At 41.9% G+C, this 19,738-nt stretch overlaps 1 long non-coding RNA gene across 1 annotated transcript; it reads right to left on the bottom strand.

Moving 5' to 3' along the window:
- Positions 1 to 4,646: 4,646 nt before the first annotated feature.
- Positions 4,647 to 8,090, bottom strand: LOC117593429. The gene is made up of 4 exons (XR_004574828.1): positions 8,062 to 8,090; positions 7,895 to 7,978; positions 7,526 to 7,744; positions 4,647 to 4,733 (listed from the first exon to the last, which is right to left on the bottom strand). It is a non-coding gene; the product is annotated as an uncharacterized LOC117593429 (long non-coding RNA).
- Positions 8,091 to 19,738: the final 11,648 nt, after the last annotated feature.

Genomic DNA, 19,738 nt, shown 5'->3' with positions numbered 1-19,738 from the left:
ACTCCCACTTTACAAGCCAGAAACCAAAATGGGAGACTGAAAACTGTCACACGCCCAGGCAGTAGCCAGCATCAGGCTGCTGAAAACTATCAAAGACGGTGTAGGGAAAGAACAACCAGCTCCATCCAGCGGCAATATGTCTGATTATATTAGGAGAACATGCGCAGCCAAACATGGACCGGGGCAGAAAGGGACAACTAACCCACAACTTGATCACTGCCATCCAACAGCTAATGTTGCAGAGGTGGGTGAACCTGGGGGGTTAGCCAAGGGAATACTTTAATGCAACGTTTCGGGTAAAAGACATTCGTCAGCCATGAAACAACAGTGGTGAACAGGGCAGATATATATCTTCACAAATAACAGCACATGGTAACAATTAGACTCAATCATAATTGTATAATTGCAATTATAGTGTTTATGAGTTAATGTGAATACAAACAAATAATAAACCAATTAATCCCTTTAATAGAGCAACAAATTATAGAGTTAAATAACATTTTTTGAAGCACAAGTTTAACCAACGCAGTAAAGGAAAACTACAAATATTGCAGAATACAGCCATGACATGCAAAGGAAAGTCATCATTCAAACCAAATGAAGCAAGTGTTTTTAATGTATAAATCCAAAACATTTCACACCTTTTTAATAGGAGATCCAGGCCACCACCTCTATTTGATAGACTTACGTTCTCAATCCCACAAGTAGTTAATGTAGGGTATATTCTGTCACTTTGGATATTTATGGGGGCTTACAGTTTGATTTGACAGGTAGGTGGGACTTCCGGAGAGACGTATGGACTTCCTGTATGACCTGTGTTAGATTGAGACTTCCAGAATGACGTATGCTTGTTCGGTGACTTTGTAATTTGTGATTTAAATTGTTGTGGTCATACTTGATGTTTTACAACGATTGATAAACACCCCAGACAAGTGTTATAACAGCAGCGATAGGTTTGATGCTTAACAATAGCGTTCCAGAATGTTAAATTACCAGGCAATTAATAGGCTTTATATCAGCGGCAAGATGTTTGATGTTTAACAAAATGGCACCAGGGTTTAGCAATGCTAAACCCCCCGGCATTTTATGTTCCAATAAGTGCTACAACAGATGTCCTACAACCAGTGGGTGTTAACCTTTCATGTTTTATGAGTTGATAGGCGGTTGGCGTGGTCTGTGTTTTTAACCATGCAGTCCCTGGTGATGGTCATTCAGTCTTGCCTGAGTAAACCTACGTACACATTACAAATCATGGCAGATTGTACAGCAATCGTTTGGGGTGAAACACTGTTGAAAGCTAACAGCTTAACCCCTGCTCAGCGAGTCGGCAAGAAATTACAAATTGACGGCAGAGACATGCCAGCCCCGAAGAAACTGATGCAGATTTTAACCCGAAAACCTGTCAGGGATAAGGCCAAAGAAAGTCAATTTCCGCCTAAAATGATGTACCCACATCTAAATGCTTGTAGCTCATGACCTGAATATAGTAGAAAAAAATGTGGTACCATTTGAAAGGAGAAACTCTTTAGTTTGCAGGAATTATAAATTAATGCAGGAAAGTATAACACAATAGATTTGGCAGAAGATAAAACAAACCAAAAACATCAGTTTTTTGTATAAAATTAAATTCCTCATTATGTTTGAGTTGCAGTGGGGAAGGCCAAACATGGATTAGTAACCTGGAGGAATCCTGGAGGATCTACTTACTCATTTGTAAAGCAAGCCCAAAGTGTCCTTTCCAGATTGGCCACTTTGTGCCAAATTGGACACTTTGGACACATTATGAATTTTCAAGTTCATACATACACAGAACATACAACTGTGAGAAAGGGATTAATATAAGGGTTACACACTCCCAGGAATGTTACACATGATGGAAAATTAGCTTTCCTTCATAAAGATACTAACAGGAGACGCCACAAGTAGGCGGGTCCAATGATCTTACGTGTGGTGTTTGCATCATGTGGTAATCTAACATATGTGGTTTTTGCATCATATTTGATCTAACATCATATATGGTGTTTGCATATTATGTGGTGATCTACCATCATATGTGGTGTTTGTATCATATGTTAGATCACCACATATGATGGTAGATCATATCTGGTATCTATGCCTCCTTACACACATAGATATGTACGCAAACAGTTGGCAGGAGTAGAAAGGAAAAGAGCAGAAGGGAATAGGAGAAAGAAGGGGGAGACTTATCGACCTCTGGGAAATCTCTGAAATGGCCAGTCAGATGATGGCGTCACAGTGGGGGTCAAGAGCCAGAGGGACCTCCTGAATCACTGTTGGTTATTCAGGGAGAAATATGGGGATGAATAGGCCATCAGAAACAGCCACAAAATGTCACAGCCAAATCACAGACAATTGGTTACATATATGGACATTATGAACTGAAATCTACTATGATGACGTGACCCAATTGGCAGTAAATGTTCAGAAAATATATGACATAGCCTAACATAGCCTAATATGCTAATGTTAATACACTATATGTCTTGGGTAATTTATCTTATTGTACTCACCAAGTTACTTGACTCACAGTCCATGATTTCTTCAAAAAATCTCATCCATATTGGTCTCCTATGTTGCGTTTCCACTTAGGAGTAGCCATTTAAACTTTAAATGCAGAGTATAGTTTTGTGAGCAGCGACAGCTATGCGTCTTGCGCAATAGTCAAGTTTGGTTGAAGATTTGTGGGGGTGGTGCGCACTGTTGGTGTGTCCTGTGTGTGCGTCTGATGGTGATCGTTCAAACTTTGCCTTGAAGTGTTGCTCATGTGCTCCAAAGCTAGCGAGTTTCAAATCCATTGGTCGTCATTTCAGGGAGTTACATGCTACCAAATACATGAGCTTGCGCGTAACCGGTGCCAGACTGCATGTCTTTGATTACGTGGTGCGAAGCATATAGGCAACGCAGAAGGATAAACTATGTCTTGTTAAATGCTAGAGACTCTGTTCTTTTCAGGAATACCAATTATTTCGGTGTTAAAACCTAGGAAGGTTTGAATATCATGAATAGTTTTGCTCCGAGTTGGATTTTGTTGTACAGCCGTGGAGAACATGAATCGTTTTGGATTATAAAAACAGAATTTATCAAACAAAACGATGCTTGGCTAAATCTCTGGGACCATCAAGATAAGAAATCAGAAGAAAACGGCTCATTGTAAGTACACAATTTACCATCAGACACCAAACTAGGGACCCTGGTGCCATTTTTGTGGATGTTGACTATACTCAAAAACTTGCATAAGAGTTAGTCGCCGTAATAGCTACTTTAAATTGTGTACTGCAGTTAGATTCACGAGATTTTAAGCTTTCTGCACATACATATTGGCCCTCATTTATCAAAAGTGCGTACACCAAATTTCCAGCGTATACCCAGATAGCAATGAGTCGGCGGACCGGAGGCGGTCCTCCAAAGACAGTAGAAGCGTCAGAATGTCTAAATCGCAAACACGTTTGCCAGCTTTCCGCCGGCGGCAGACGCTTTTTAAAAGCGGCAGTCGCACTCCTACCGCCTGTGTTCTGCGGCCGGCCCGTGGTCCAACCGCCTTTCCACCGCCGTTATACAAAAGGTTTTCGAGCGATCTGCCGCTTTTATATATATATTTAATATTTATAGCATGCAGTTTATCGAGAATAATGATTGATCAAACCAGACAAATTTCCATTTGGTGTTTTAATTCCACATTTCAAAGTACAGTAACTGTCATTCAAACAAGATGTGTCAGATCACTGAAATAAATAATAGGCAGAAAAAAATAAACATAAATACACACAGAACATGCAGGTTTCCAATAAAATGTTGGTTAAAAAAAAAAGAACAGCCATACAAGCAAATTATAACACAAACACAATCATTGTTAATAATATAGAATGTATTATAGGGATGAAAATAATTACCAGTAAACATAACAAGTAATGAGGATATTTGGTACCAAAGAATTTGCAGGATACCAAATAAAACGAGGTAGAACATCACATTTTCAAGCCATTGAGTAAAGCTCTAGAGTAGAATATTCCATTATAATGGCATTGCTGACCTGGAGCACAATATTTACACCATGCTGCATTAAGATGTGTCTCTTGTATCTGTGATAAACAAAACTTGATATACATATATAAAAATACAGAGGTAAAAACAGTAGTAGAACAGACCATTATAACTGCAATGCTGACCTGTGGCACAAGGATTTACAAGCTATATTTAACAATAGAATAACAGTTAAGCACTGTGATGGAATGAAAAATGCTGATGTGCAATATCAAGTATCAGAGGTACGAAATAGTATTTCCAAGCTATTATTAATTGAATAACAGTTAAGCATAGTGATGAAATGAAAGTAGAATGTTGGTACTAGTTAATGCGCAATATCAAGTAACAGGTATGAAATAGGATTTACAAACTATAATAGAATTGTTAAGATGGAATGAAATAAGCCAATACTAAAGTTAATACAAAAAAAACAGGGTGGGTTTGGTGAGTGTAGTCTGGCACTTCTGGCTTCTTGATGTTACTTACTGCAGGATAAAGAAAGTGTTCCAGTTCAGGGATGCTGGGGTGTCAGTAGTCAGCCTAGGTTTAAGGGGTTGGCTGTGGGTCCTTCTCAGCTGGGCGGCTTTTTCCTCCTTCACAGGCTGATGCTCCTTTCAGGTAACGTGTAACGTTAACCTGGACCGCCTCATCAGTGGCATCCTGGGTTGCCGGGTTCTTCCGGAGGGCCCCTGTAGAAAATACAGATCTGTCATTACATTTGAATGGCATAAGGGCATCTACTTAAAAAAATTACTTTGAACAATGGTCTTCAGGAACAGGTCTCTAAAACAGGTTTTATCCCCTATACCAGTCCAGGTTGTATTAACGGCAAGGTCATCATCATCATCATCTTCTTCCGCTTCATCCGGGGCCGGGTCGCGGGGGCAGCAGTCTAAGCAGGGATGCCCAGACTTCCCTCTCCCCAGACACTTCCTCCAGCTCTTCCGGGGGGACACCGAGGCGTTCCCTGGCCAGCCGGGAGACATAGTCCCTCCAGCGTGTCCTAGGTCTTCCCCGGGGTCTCCTCCCGGTGGGACGGGACCGGAACACCTTCCCAGGAAGGCGTTCCGGAGGCATCCGAAAAAGATGCCCAAGCCACCTCAGCTGACCCCTCTCGATGTGGAGGAGCAGCGGCTCTACTCCGAGCTCCTCCCGGGTGACCGAGCTTCTCACCCTATCTCTAAGGGAACGCCCAGCCACCCTGCGGAGAAAGCTCATTTCGGCCGCCTGTATCCAGGATCTTGTCCTTTCGGTCATGACCCAAAGCTCATGACCATAGGTGAGAGTAGGAACGTAGATTGACCGGTAAATCAAGAGCTTCGCCTTGCGGCTCAGCTCTTTCTTCACCACGACAGACCGATACATCGACCGCATTACTGCAGAAGCTGCACCGATCCGTCTGTCAATCTCCCGTTCCATCCTTCCCTCACTCGTGAACAAGACCCCTAGATACTTAAACTCCTCCACTTGAGGCAGGCACTCTCCACCAACCTGAAGTGGGCAAGCCACCCTTTTCCGACTGAGGACCATGGCCTCAGATTTGGAGGTACTGATTCTCATCCCCACCGCTTCACACTCGGCTGCAAACCGTCCCAGCGCATGCTGAAGGTCCTGGTTTGAAGAGGCCAACACGACAACATCATCCGCAAAGAGCAGAGACGAAATCGTGTGGTCCCCAAACCTGACACCCTCCGGCCCCTGGCTGCGCCTAGAAATTCTGTCCATAAAAATTATGAACAGAACCGGTGACAAAGGGCAGCCCTGCCGGAGTCCAACATGCACTGGGAACAAGTCTGACTTACTGCCGGCAATGCGGACCAAGCTCCTGCTTCGGTCGTACAGGGACCTGACAGCCCTTAGCAAAGGACCCAGGACCCCATATTCCCGAAGCACCACAACCACCCGGGCTGCAGTCCGCTTGGCCTGTCGGTACCCGTCAGCTGCCTCAGGAGTCCCACAAGCCAACCAGGCCTGATAGGACTCCTTCTTCAGCTTGACGGCATCCCTTACTTCCGGTGTCCACCACCAGGTTCGGGGATTGCCGCCTCGACAGGCACCGGAGACCTTACGTCCACAGCTCCGAACGGCCGCTTCGACAATGGCGGTGGAGAACATGGTCCACTCGGACTCAATATCTCCAGCCTCCCTCGGGATCCAGTCGAAGCTCTGTCGGAGGTGGGAGTTAAAGATCTCTCTGACAGGAGACTCGGCCAGACGTTCCCAGCAGACCCTTACAGTGCGCTTGGGCCTGCCGAGTCTGTCCAGCTTCCTCCCCCGCCATCGGATCCAGCTCACCACCAGGTGGTGATCAGTTGACAGCTCCGCCCCTCTCTTCACCCGAGTGTCCAAGACATACGGCCGCAGGTCAGATGAAACGACAACAAAGTCGATCATCGACCTGCGGCCTAGGGTGTCCTGGTGCCATGTGCACTGATGGATACCCTTATGCTTGAACATGGTGTTCGTTATGGACAAACTGTGACTAGCACAGAAGTCCAATAACTGAACACCACTCGGGTTCAGATCAGGGGGGCCGTTCCTCCCAATCACACCCCTCCAGGTGTCACTGTCGTTGCCCACGTGGGCGTTGAAGTCCCCCAGTAGAACGATAGAGTCCCCAGTTGGAGCACTTTCCAGCACCCCTCCCAGAGACTCCAAGAAGGTCGGGTACTCTGCACTGCCGTTCGGCCCTACCTCCAGTCGGAACCTCTCAACCTCACGCACTCCAGGCTCCTTCCCCTCAGGCTCCTTCCCCGCCAGCGAGGTGACGTTCCACGTCCCTAGAGCTAGTTTCCGTGTCCAGGGATCGGGTTGCCTAGGCCCCTGCCTTCGACTGCCGCCCGATCCTCTACGCACCGACCCCTTATGGTCCCTCCTGTGGGTGGTGAGCCCACGGGAAGGCGGCCCCACGTCGCTCCTTCGGGCTATGCCCGGCCGGGCCCCATGGGGAAAGGCCCGGCCACCAGGCGCTCGCGTGCGAGCCCCAACCCCGGGCCTGGCTCCAGGGTGGGGCCCCGGCTGCGCCATACCGGGCGACGTCACGGAACTCAAATAATTATTCATCATTAAGGGGTGTTTTGAACCGCTCTTAGTCTGACCCGTCGCCTAGGACCTGTTTGCCTTGGGAGACCCTACCAGGGGCATATAGCCCCAGACAACATAGCTCCTAGGGTCACTCGGGTACTCAAACCCCTCCACCACGTTAAGGTGGCAGTTCATGGAGGAGTAACGGCAAGGTTATTAGAGAAAATACTCTGAAGCATTCTCCACACTGTTGTCTTCAGGTCCCTCCCACATTTGATAGCCAAAAACCGAAGCTGAAAATCCAAAAATGTGTGAAATTACATTTCTCGCAAGCTTCTCATACATAAATATAAAATGTGACAGGCTGTGGATTTAGACTGTAGAATATACAGCGTACAAACTTAATTTGACTTTTTAGATTACCCTACGGCCATATAAACGAAAGCAACATACTTACAAATCGTTCCTGGAGCTCTTTATCCTCCCTCAAAATGCTGTCAAGAAACACCAAATCTTCCTGGGTGTCTAGGGGGAGTAACATCCCCTGGCAGGGATAGCTCTCCAACAGACACATTGGCACTGAAATGTTGCAGCATAGTGTCCATTTTGTTTTCCATGCTACGCACAACATCGCCAAACTCTCCAAGACGTCGCAGCACTAGGGTCTTATCTGCACCTACAGTGGTTCCCAGAATAAAAGAATAAAGTAGTCAGTCCTGGTCCCTCAATTACTAAACAATGACATTTATACCTAGGTCTAATACACGTACATGTGGACCCAGTGGGAATTAAATCAACAACCACAGGTGTTGTTTGCAAGTTGTACCTGATTGCCCAGTGCGAGCAAACATCTTCAGCATTGTCCCAAATAGCTTCACCTGCTCTTGAAGCGAGCCGCTGTCACCCGAAGCTACAAAATGAAAGGCATATGGTCATTCTGAACCTACATTACACACAAAAAAGTCAAATTAAAGAAAGAGTGCATGTTCTCACCTGCTCGTGCATGGCTCCCCTCCCACAGGGCATGGCTCCCCTCCCTCAGGGCTTGGTTCTCCTCCCTCAGGGCTTGGTTCTCCTCCCTCAGGGCTTGGTTCTCCTCCCTCAGGGCTTGGTTCTCCTCCCTCAGGGCTTGGTTCTCGTTCTGGAAAACTAAAGGCACTATTTTCAAAACTGTTAAAAAACTGGACATTAGGACATAGGCCTAGAATATACCTTCATTGCTGAAAACTTCATGCTGTACATGCGATGCCAGGGGAGTCCAAGGGCCAATAACGGAGCGATGACTTTCTCCTATTGATAATCAATGACGTAAAAATATGTTTGAAGTTATTGCATACATGTAATGAATTGGACTTGTAACAGTAACAGTTTAGCGCAACATATTACATACCTCCAGCCTTTTCACCCATTTGCTGCCAGGGTACATTTTCTGCTGGGGGTGTAAACTTTAGTACTTGACGAACGGGGGGAAAAAACATAACAGCTTTAATTTCACTGCAGAGATTGAATATTCAGTAATGAAACAATAATTGCACTGTGCAAAGCTAATGATATGTACAACACACCTCCACACCTTTTATCCAGAAAGTCAAGTGCCCTAAAGAAAAACAGATTATGGATAAAATGATTCCTAATCTTAAATAGAAGCAATAGTTTCCAAGACAAAAAACATCACAAATAACATCACTTACTTGTACTCAAACTCTTGGCTCTGAAGTGGAGTCTGGATTACTGGGGAGAAACCTGGTTCTGAGAAAGAGGGAACAGAAATTTGAAAATCTAACAAAGTGTACAGTTTAGTTACAGGATCACAAATTAAGCATCACAGCAATACATTTTACATACCAACTCTGAAGTCTACAGATGGCTCAACATTTTCCTGGTTTTCTGAAATCAATGCAACTTCTGTAGAATGTAGTGATTCAAGTGAATGTCCTGTTTGTCCCGCTCAACTCTTTTCATTATTATTTTCCTTTTGGCCCAGTAACTAAACATTGTGACTAACAATGTATTTACCTTTAAAACCAAAACGATTGACCAACAGTAGGTCTCTTGGGTGAAGATAATCGGTTATGCTCTGGCCAAGGTATCTGCAACAAAACCGGATTGTTAACGTTAGGAATATACAGTAGCTATGCTGTGTGGGGGAAACATTATCAGCCAAATGTGGAACAGTGAAATTGTTAAAAATAAAATGTATTCATTGGGTGTTGTGATTCAAGTGAACACAGAATGTTCCTCAAACATAAAACGTACAGCAGTTCAGAGAATTAGAAATCACAATCGCCTTAAATCCAGTACAGTAGCAACACAGCAAAAAAACATGCTAGCCACAGTGTGTACTGTAACAAAGGCAAAACAGCATGTGCTAGCTAACACTTACTCTAGCTACTGGACTAGCAGCATACTTGTTCAGGCAAACAAAATAATTTAAACAACATATATACATCGTTATTTTTGTAAGAAAGACTAAGTTTAAATTTTAGTGTTTTCTAGATGTAAAGCTTTTGCTACCTATTATAGCTCGTTAAAATTCATGTACCAACAACATCGCGTTAACAAGGCTACTTTAGCAAGTTAGGCCAGAACAAAGATGACTACACATTTTAAATATATAAACTAAAAACAATGTCAACATAATATTGCGTTACACAAAAAGGAAACATGTACTTACTTAAACGATGGTAGTCGATGACTTTGCTAGCTAGCAGACTGTAACTCGCGATTGAGCGACGAACTGATGCGAATGTGTCCAAACCAACATGGCCGGTCGATTTTGAGAGTAGCCTATTTAAAAGCGTCTTGCCGCCGAAGGACCGCGGTCCTTTAGACCCAGGCAACCGCCAGAGAAAATGATGCAGTCAAAAAATCTCGCAAGAAATGGGAGTGACGTATTCGGCGGCAAACGTTTCATCCCCGCCAGCAGGACGCACCTACAGCCGACAGCTAAGGGCGGGCGGCAAAAAGAAGCCTTGTGGATATTTTTTGCTATCTGGGTACCTCGCGTACACCCAAAACCACGGTGACTTTGAGATTTATCAATATGGACGTTGGCGTACGGCACTCTCAAATCCTACGCCAGCTCAGGAGGTGGTGTACGCAACGCACTGACAAACTAAAAGATATGATATATTATGACCCACTGTAAAAAAAAACAACAACATAATAATTACAAACTTCAGTGTTTATTTTTGGGCAACATTGACTTCAATGTTTAATTTGTGTGACTTTACCAAAGCATTTGACTTATATGTATTCCTTCAGATGCGAGCCTGTGCGCTTTACATGACGTTTCAGTGTTAGGCTCGGCAGTTGCACACGGACTGGGTTCAGTAATAAAAGGCTTTTAATGACCAAAATATAATTCAGACTGACAAAATAATAAAAATGACATTCTTCTTCTTTTAAATAATAATAATAATAATAGAAATAATAATAATAACGACATTGACAGACGGATCGGTGCAGCTTCTGCAGTAATGCAGTCGATGTATCGGTCTGTCGTGGTGAAGAAAGAGCTGAGCCACAAGGCGAAGCGCTCGATTTACCAGTCAATCTACGTTCCTACTCTCACCTATGGTCATGAGCTTTGGGTCATGACCGAAAGGACAAGATCCCGGATACAGGCGGCCGAAATGAGCTTTCTCCGCAGGGTGGCCGGGCGATCCCTTAGAGATAGGGTGAGAAGCTCGGTCACCCGGGAGGAGCTCAGAGTAGAGCCGCTGCTCCTCCACATCGAGAGGGGTCAGCTGAGGTGGCTTGGGCATCTGTTTCGGATGCCTCCGGAACGCCTTCCTGGGAAGGTGTTCCGGTCCCGTCCCACCTGGAGGAGACCCCGGGGAAGACCTAGGACACGCTGGAGGGACTATGTCTCCCGGCTGGCCTGGGAACGCCTCGGTGTCCCCCCGGAAGAGCTAGAGGAAGTGTCTGGGGAGAGGGAAGTCTGGGCATCCCTGCTTAGACTGCTGCCCCCGCGACCCGGCCCCGGATAAGCGGAAAATGATGGATGGATGGATGGATGGAACGACATTCTTCTTCTAAATAACATTAAACGTCATTTATAATAAATATAATAAAATAATAAGACGAATATTACAAATTGTAATGCAATTATTAATGTGAATGAATGGCACTCCACATCATCATCTTTTATTCCGCTTTTTTAAACTGCTTTCTACCTCCCTGGTGATCGTCTCAATCTCCACGTCAGAGAGGTTTCTCTTTTTTGCCGTCTTCCGTCTGTCCATGGCGTAAAATTAGGGCGTGGGGGAAGCGGAGACTTGAATATATAGGGCCGTGTTATTCTAATGACGATCGTTTTCAGCCGCGGCATTTATCAAGGGCAGGTATTGCGTACACCTGGATTTTAAAGGTACGCACAGTTTCATAAATCAGGCGATGAGAGGAGTGTAAGCAAAATCTTACGCCAACATATACGCCCGTTTCTACGCAAGATTGATAAATGAGGGCCAATATGCCTATAACACAAAATATATATTTACAACACTTTGCACACTTTGTGGCATAAACGTTTGGTGTCCCGGCGGCGGGACGTCTCAGAGAATTAACAGGCAGCCAGCATGAACAGGTTTCAACAACACCAGGATATGTTGGCATGGGAGTGGAAGTTGGACGACGGGTGGATCAGTGGATATATTTTCAACCCTGAGATACTGGAGGTTGCATTTTATGAATTACCCAAAAGCCAAGAGTTTAAGGCTGGTGTGACTGATCAAATAGTCTTTAATGCCAGTTAATGGACCACCTTCCGACTGTATGCGTCTCAGTAGCTTGGTGTGACGAAAGCTGAGACTTCTGTCTAAGGATGGATAAATTCAGTTGTCGTGTTTACATGTATCTAAACAAATTCTGTGTGGCTTAAGCGATTTAAACGGTTCCTGCACAAAGCTATCAAGAGTGGATTTGATAGTTGTAGACCTTTTAATAACAAAGAACATGTCAGTATGAAGCGTTTTAATAATGTGAACAAGCATATAGAAACCGTCAGGAACACATCTGATGACTGGCCACAACTGTTGTCAAACAGTGTTGAATCAAATGCTCTAAACAACTACATGATACTTTTTGGGCACCTGTTATGTGTGTTGATGTATGTAACAGATGTTTGTGTGGTAAAATTGCTGAGTAATGATGCTGTGGATGTAGATTGTATTAAAATGTACTAACATTTTTACAGATTTTCTAGTCAGCAGAAATAAATAAAACGATGTTTAGCATGTATTCTCATTATTGACCAAATGCTCTACGATGTCTCAACAGGTTAGGGAAAGTATTTACTACGACCCGATAAACCCTGGTGCTTATGTGGGTAGAGAGGGTTTGAAAAGAGCGTACTGGCAGAAAATCGGGGAGATCCTCAAAAATGGCGAGGCAAATGACTGGCTACTCACCCAGGATACTCTCCAGAGGTCTGTAGCTATAAATTTTCAAAGATATAGAGTTATTGTTCATGATGTACAGTCATGTGAGAAAATTAGGACACCCTATGAAAACGTGTGTTTTTTAACATATTTAGACATATGGATATTTAATATCAATTTTAACAATACTGAGAGATTCAAGTAATATAACTAAACAAGTAAAACTGAAGAAAATACTTTTTAAAACTTTCTGTAAAATGTAATAAAATAAACATGCAATTTCTGGTGAGGAATAAATTAGGACACCCCCACATTTTGTCCCACTTAAAATGGCTGAAATCACACACCGGTGTATCACATCAGGTGCACATGGTTAGAACATTGTTACTCAGCATTTTCAAGGAGGCTTGCCCTATTTAATCCTCAGATATTCAGTTCAGTGTGCTCCTGACTGTTGACGTGAGAGTGAACACCATGGTGAGATCGAAAGACCTGTCTGAGGCCTTCAGAAAGAAGATTGTTGCAGCTTATGAGTCTGGTAAGGGATTTAAAAAGATCTCAAAAGAGTTTGAAATCAGCCATGCCCAGGTCTGGCCACCCAAGAAAGTTCACCCCAAGAGCAGACCGCAAGATGCTAAAAGAAGTCTCCAAAACCCCTAAAATTTCATCATGGGACGTACAGCAGGCTCTGGCGATGGTTGATGTGAAAGTGCATGCCTCTACAATCAGAAAGAGACTGCACAAGTTTAATCTTCACGGGAGGTGTCCAAGGAGGAAACCTTGACTCTCCAAGAGAAACACTAAGAGAAACACTAAAACTGAAGTTTGCCAGAGAGAACGTAGACAGAACAGGACTTCTGGAATAATGTTCTTTGGACAGATAATAATTTTGTTATTTGGACACCAGAACAGAGGACATGTTTGGCGCACACCAAATACAGCGTTCCAGGAAAATAACCTCATACCAACTGTGAAGCATGGAGGTGGAAGTGTTATGGTTTGGGGATGTTTTGCTGCAGCAGGACCTGGCCAGCTCACCATCATAGAATCCATCATGAATTCTACAGTGTATCAGAGGGTGCTTGAGTAACATGTGAGACCATCTGTAAGAAAATTAAAGCTGAAGCGGAACTGGACCCTGCAACATGACAATGACCCTAAACATACCAGTAAATCCACCAAGGACTGGCTGAAAACTAAGAAATGTAGAGTCCTGGAACGGCCCAGTCAAAGCCCAGATCTTGACTTGAAACGGGCTGTACATGCAAGAAACCCCTCAAACATCACACAGGTTACAGTATTCTGCAAACTTTCCTTAGACCGATGTCAGAGACTGTTAGAGGGTTACAAGAAGCGTCTCACTGAAGTATTGGTAGGGCGTCCTAACTTTTTCCTCAGTTAGAATATGCATTTATGTTGATGTCTTTTGTTTAATGAGTAAAACAATGTTATATTTGCTGTTAACCTGCAATTAGATTACTTTTTCTTCCTGAGATGAATAAAACAAGATTAGACATCGATATGTGAACATTTCTTAATGAATAACTATTTTAACGTTTGTGAAAAACTTGTTAACGACCTCTCCTCGGAAACCGCTAAACGGATTTGCACACTGTTCGCTGAGATGGACCCTGGGATCAGTATCTTCAATTCAATTCTTTAGAATTTTGATATCTCAAATGATGCGCTCGTAATAGGCTAATTACTTTTACATGGGTGTGGCACTTTGTCAGGCTATATATCCCATCAGGAATATCCAAGACTTACACCCTTTAACAGAGCACTAAACATCAGATCCATGGATGGACCTGTGCAGTATTAACCAAATAGACCTTAAGGGGGCGCTACAACGACACTGACAACTTTGAGCATTTATGAACCGTAAAATACACTCTCTGAGGACATCTTTTTGGAGACCACTTAACGGATTTGCACGCCGTTTGCTGAGAAGGACCCTGGGACCAGTATCTTAAATGAAATTATTTGGAATTTTGAAATCTCAAACAATTTGACCACAATAAGTGAATGAATTAAAATCACCTAAACGCCATCTACTCTGATATCATTGAACGGATTGGCATGCTTTTTGCTTGTGAAGGTTCTTTGGACAATAATATTTAAATGTTCTGTATGAAAAATGTGTATCTCAAACAATATGGCAGCATTCAGTCCCCAAATTTTGTGTTATTGTCTTTCTCTATTTTGGACTATTATTTTGAAAGAACTCTTATTTTGAAGGAAGAGCTGATGTAATGAGTGTGTGAATCTGCTAGAATGTTGAGTTGGAGTTGGTGGTTCTATCAGCAGTTATGGAGGGGTATTTTTGAAGCTATGGGGGGAGCCATGGCAGTGCCTGTCAGTCAATGCAGAATGCGTGGGTGTTGGGAGCATGGCAGCATTCAGTCCTTGATGTTATCTTTTTGTTTATATTGGACTATTATTCTGAAGGAACTCTTATTTTAGGAAGAGCAAATGTTAATTGTTTGTAAATCTCCTTGAACAGTAAGTTGGTCTTGGCAGTTGAAATTGCTGTTACCCAAAAGTTAGATTCCAGTGAAAACCATCTTAAGGCTATGGATGACAAATGTCTGTAAATTCTAAACCTATTGAAATTATTATTCAAAATAAGTCAATTTTATTATTTTATTTTCCCCTTGTAAAGAAGACCTTTATTTTAATATTTGTCAAATGTTTTGTAAAAAAAAAAAAAACTAATATTTGAGGGTATTCCGGGTAATATGTTTGATTAAAGCATTTGTTTCTGTTTAAAAAAAAAAAAGTAGTCTAGTGTTTGTGTCCAGTGAGATTAGTTTCTTGTTAAATGTTACACAAATCATATATTATTGTACACATAGATACAGTGGGGAGAACAAGTATTTGATACACTACTGATTTTGCAGGTTTACCTACTTACAAAGCATGTAGAGGTCTGACAGAGCAATACATTTTCTGTCATCCACTTCCTAATATCTGAAATGCATACTTCCAAAGTAGCTAATTTTAATCAAATTTATTTATAAAGCTCTTTTTACCACAGCAGTTGTCACAAAGTGCTTTTACAGAAACACCCGGCCTTAAACCCCAAGGAGCAAACAACAGTAGCGTTGCATTTCAGGTCCATGCTTCATTGAAATATATAACTGTGTGTCATCAGCATAACAGTGAAAGTTTACATTGTGATTCCGGATTACGTCACCCAGAGGCAGCATATACAGTGAGAACAATAATGGGCCCAGAACCAAGCCTTGAGGAACACCAAAACATACCTTTGACTTGTCAGAGGATATGCCATCCACACTAACAAACTGATATCTTTCAGATAAATAAGATTTAAACCAGGCTAGAACATGTCCACATAGCCCAATAAGGGTTTCCAGTCTCTCTAGGAGAAGTGAGTGATCAATAGTGTCAAAAGCAGCACTAAGATCAAGAAGCAACAGAACGGATGCGGAACCTTTGTCTGAGGCCATTAGAAGGTGATTTGTTACCTTCATGAGTGCAGTCTCAGTACTATGATGCGGTCTGAAACCGGACTGGAGGATTTCATAAATGTTATTTGTCTTCAGGAAGGCATTCAGTTGTTGGGTAACACATTTTTCTTAGATCTTTGAGAGGAAAATTTGCAGACCTAGCACAGGAAATAGCTCCTTAAGTAATTGTGTTGGAATCGGGTCTAGCAGACAATTTGTGGGTTTAGAACTCATTATAAATTTAGTGAATGTGTCGGGCGATACGGTATCAGAAAATGCAAGTGTCCCCATTGACACCTAATCAGGGAGGTTCAGGACATTCTCAGGACAACTGAGATTTTGGGCACTATAACTATTTAAGGAGGAGTCAGTTAATTGTTTTCTAATGGTGATGATCTTTTCATCAAAGTAGTTCATGTATTCATCACAGCTAAAGTGAAGACCCACTTCACTTGTTGAGCGTTGCTTTTTTGTTAACTTTGCAACTGCATCGAAGATACATTTAAGACTGTTTTTGTTCGCCTCAATCAGGTTGGAGGAATAAGCTGATTGAGCGAAAGTGAGTGATTTTCGGTATTGTAGAGTACTGTCTATCCAGGCTAGTCTGAATACTTCCAACTTGGTGGAACGCCACTTTCGCTCAAATTTTCTGGAGGCTTGCTTAAGTGCTCTAGTATTGTCTGTGTACCAGGGAGCAAATTTCTTGTTGCGTATTTATTTTGTTTTAAGTGGTGCACCTGTATCTAAAGTATTTAGCAGTGTTGAGTTTAGATCCTCGATTTGATCGTTTGCGGATTTATTTACTCTGTCATTGATGACCGAAGAATATCAAGGAATCTATTTGTAGTCCGAGAATTTATAGTACGGCTTTTGAAACTCATTGTTGCTGAAACCCTTTTATGTTTGTATGTTTTATTATTATTATTATTATTCTCCAGGGCCATTTTCAGAGGTCCATAGCTCGGTCCCCTCTGGTTCAAAACGCTCCAAATTTTGCCTGTTTGTAGACAGCCAAGGTCCGAAGGACTGTAGCACTCAGTCGTAAATGGAAAAAGTGAAGCTCAGATCTCATGTCGTAGAGACATGCAACCAATTTCCAGATATACCCCTTCTCATGGTGACCAGAAAAGTCTATGGGGTCTTTCAAATCCGTCCCAAGGATTTTCCTTCTTTTTGAATTTGGTGAAAAACACGTTAACGACATCTCCTCCGAGACCGCTGAACGGATTTGCATGCCGTTTGGTGAGAAGGACCTTTGAACCATTGTCTTTAAAAGTTATATAAGAAAAGTTGATATCTCAAACAATATGGCCTCCATTTGAACTTTTGTGAAAGACTTGTTAATGACATCTCCTTGGAAACCACTGAACGGATTTGCACACCGTTCTCTGAGATGGGCCCTGCGACCAGTATCTTCAATTTAATTGTTTGGAATTTTGATATCTCAAACGATGTGTGTGTAATTGGCTAATTACTTTTACATGGGTGTGGCACTTTGTCAGGAATATCAGAGACTTACGCCCTTAATAATGGCACTAAACATCAGGTCCATGGCAGAAAAGGAATTCAATGCTTTAGACAAACATATTGGCAGAAAGGAATTAAATGAAGCTGAGGACGTGAGGCGTCCATTTCTGAAATTGGACATTCTGATGTACTTATTCTTTTGTTTGTACATTTGTTCCTTCCACTTCTTTCATTCCTCAAAACAATGATGGACTGACTGGTTTCTACAGTGTGCTGTTTCTTTTTTGCATTTTATGACCTAATATTGACCTCAACACATGCCAGTCTACTGCATACTGTGGCAACTCAAAAGCAAAGACCATATAAAGCTATCACTGTTTTTGATGTAATTAAGTGATGTTCTAGTACCACATTAGCAATTTGGCATGATCACTCAAGGATAAAGTGTTGGAGTAATGGTTGTTGGATATAAGGCCTGTGTAGATTTAATCAAAAGTATATAAATAGTAATGTTTTTTACTTTATTGATGTCCCGACTATACTTCGATCAGTTGAATACCACGTTGGTGAATAAGAGTAAAAATGTCCTTTTAAAACCGCAACATTTGTAAATTCTTCCAAACTTTTGGCCCCCAGTGTATAACTTTTATTGTCCTGTTAGATTTCAGATCAATTCCATGGCCAAAATTAAGGTTTCCATAAAATGTATTTCAAATTGACTAACAATATTATTTGTTTTATAGATGCCACACAAACCTGGATTTATGCTGAGTGTTTTGTGTGTGTCTTTAGGTGTGGAGCCTGTCCTTGAGTGTGTGTGTGTGTGTGTGTGTGTTCAAGTAGCTCTATAGTTAGAGTGAAATTTGTAATTGTAAAGTTCTGTTTGATTCCCAATTGAGCCAAATGTTGTAGTGTCCTGTGGTAAGGCACTCCCCCCTAATTTATTCCAGGAAAATGTACCTGTACTTATTGTAAGTCACTCTGGATAAGAGCATCTGCTAAATGACTAAAATGTATACTTGTACTTATTTTTTATATTAGTGCATTTGATTTGTGTGTAAACACATAGTTATTTTTATTTACAATGTTAGAAGTAGAGTAAAACAAATGGAAATTGATTCCTTTATTAGAAACTTGCTAAATAAGCAATAAAAAGATTTGACATTACTAAATTCTGGTAATGGTGTGATTGTTATTAATGTACAGAAGTAACTAATGTACAGAAATAACCTACATTATTTAGCTTGGCTAGTTTTAATATTATTTTTAACTTAATTTCTCTACTATTTGAAAGGTTAAGAAAATGTAGCTTTTCACTACATAAGATGTCTGTGAGTGTGACATTCATCTACTTACATCTTTTATTACGCTGATGGTGAGAATGTTTTGTTGTAATAATCTAAGCTATTCCGCAAACAAAGTAAATTGATAATGTGTCATTAGGGTTTCAACAGTATGCCAAAATCCTATTATGTTTGTTCCAGTTCACTAATTCTTCTGGCAATAAACAGTCCTTTTAGCAAATAACTGTGAGTTAAAATGGAAAAAGGTTCCCAAATTAATATAGTAAAGCTTCAAGAAACACAACTTCTGGTGCAGTGGACATGCAAATCAGGCTCATGGTGGCACAAGCCTGTGAAGTTGGACTTTTTGAAAGGTCACCACACCAATCCCTTTTGACCTAGTCTTGGAAATCAGTCCATAGGTGTATCTCCTCACTATGAAAATATTTGCCAATGAGACACAAAAAATCGCCATCATGGATTTTCAGCCATCTTAGTTATTTTGAAAAACACTACTCATATGGCAGCAAATGACCAATCTTGTTGTAGTTTGACATTTGGCATCTATTTTTGAAGATCTTCAAGTGTTGTATGAACCAGACCAGCAGCTCTTGACTAACTTTTTGGCTCATCAGCCATTGTGGCTAGTGGTTTTCCAAAGTTTCTACATCATAGCCTGTCTAGTTCACACTGTTGGTCACTGGCGTGCAAGGCAATAGGCCTAACACAAATGGACCAGAATCAAACAGTGTATGTAGGTAGTGCTCATGGGAGTTGTAGGGACATAGGTTGTAAGGTCACTCTCATTGCAATGAGACTACAGTTGAAAACAATGTGTGTATTATGATGGCATTTTCATTGATCAGAACTCATAAAGGGGGAAGTACAGAGACAAAATTATCTTGGCATATTTAACAGTTTATTTGCAAATAGAGAGATGCGTCAAACGCTTACAAAATTATCATCCGAGGAGTCTCTGACAATCATCAATACTTATACTCATAGTATTCAAAATTGCCAAACTAAAGGATTTTAATGGTAGAACAGCTGTCCCTGAAGCTAGATCAGT

This window comes from Esox lucius, chromosome 19, assembly GCF_011004845.1.
Source record: "Esox lucius isolate fEsoLuc1 chromosome 19, fEsoLuc1.pri, whole genome shotgun sequence".
In the NCBI taxonomy this organism is placed as follows: Eukaryota; Metazoa; Chordata; class Actinopteri; order Esociformes; family Esocidae; genus Esox; species Esox lucius.
The sequence above is the reverse complement of the archived record's forward strand: the minus strand, read 5'-3'. Positions and strand labels throughout refer to the sequence as shown.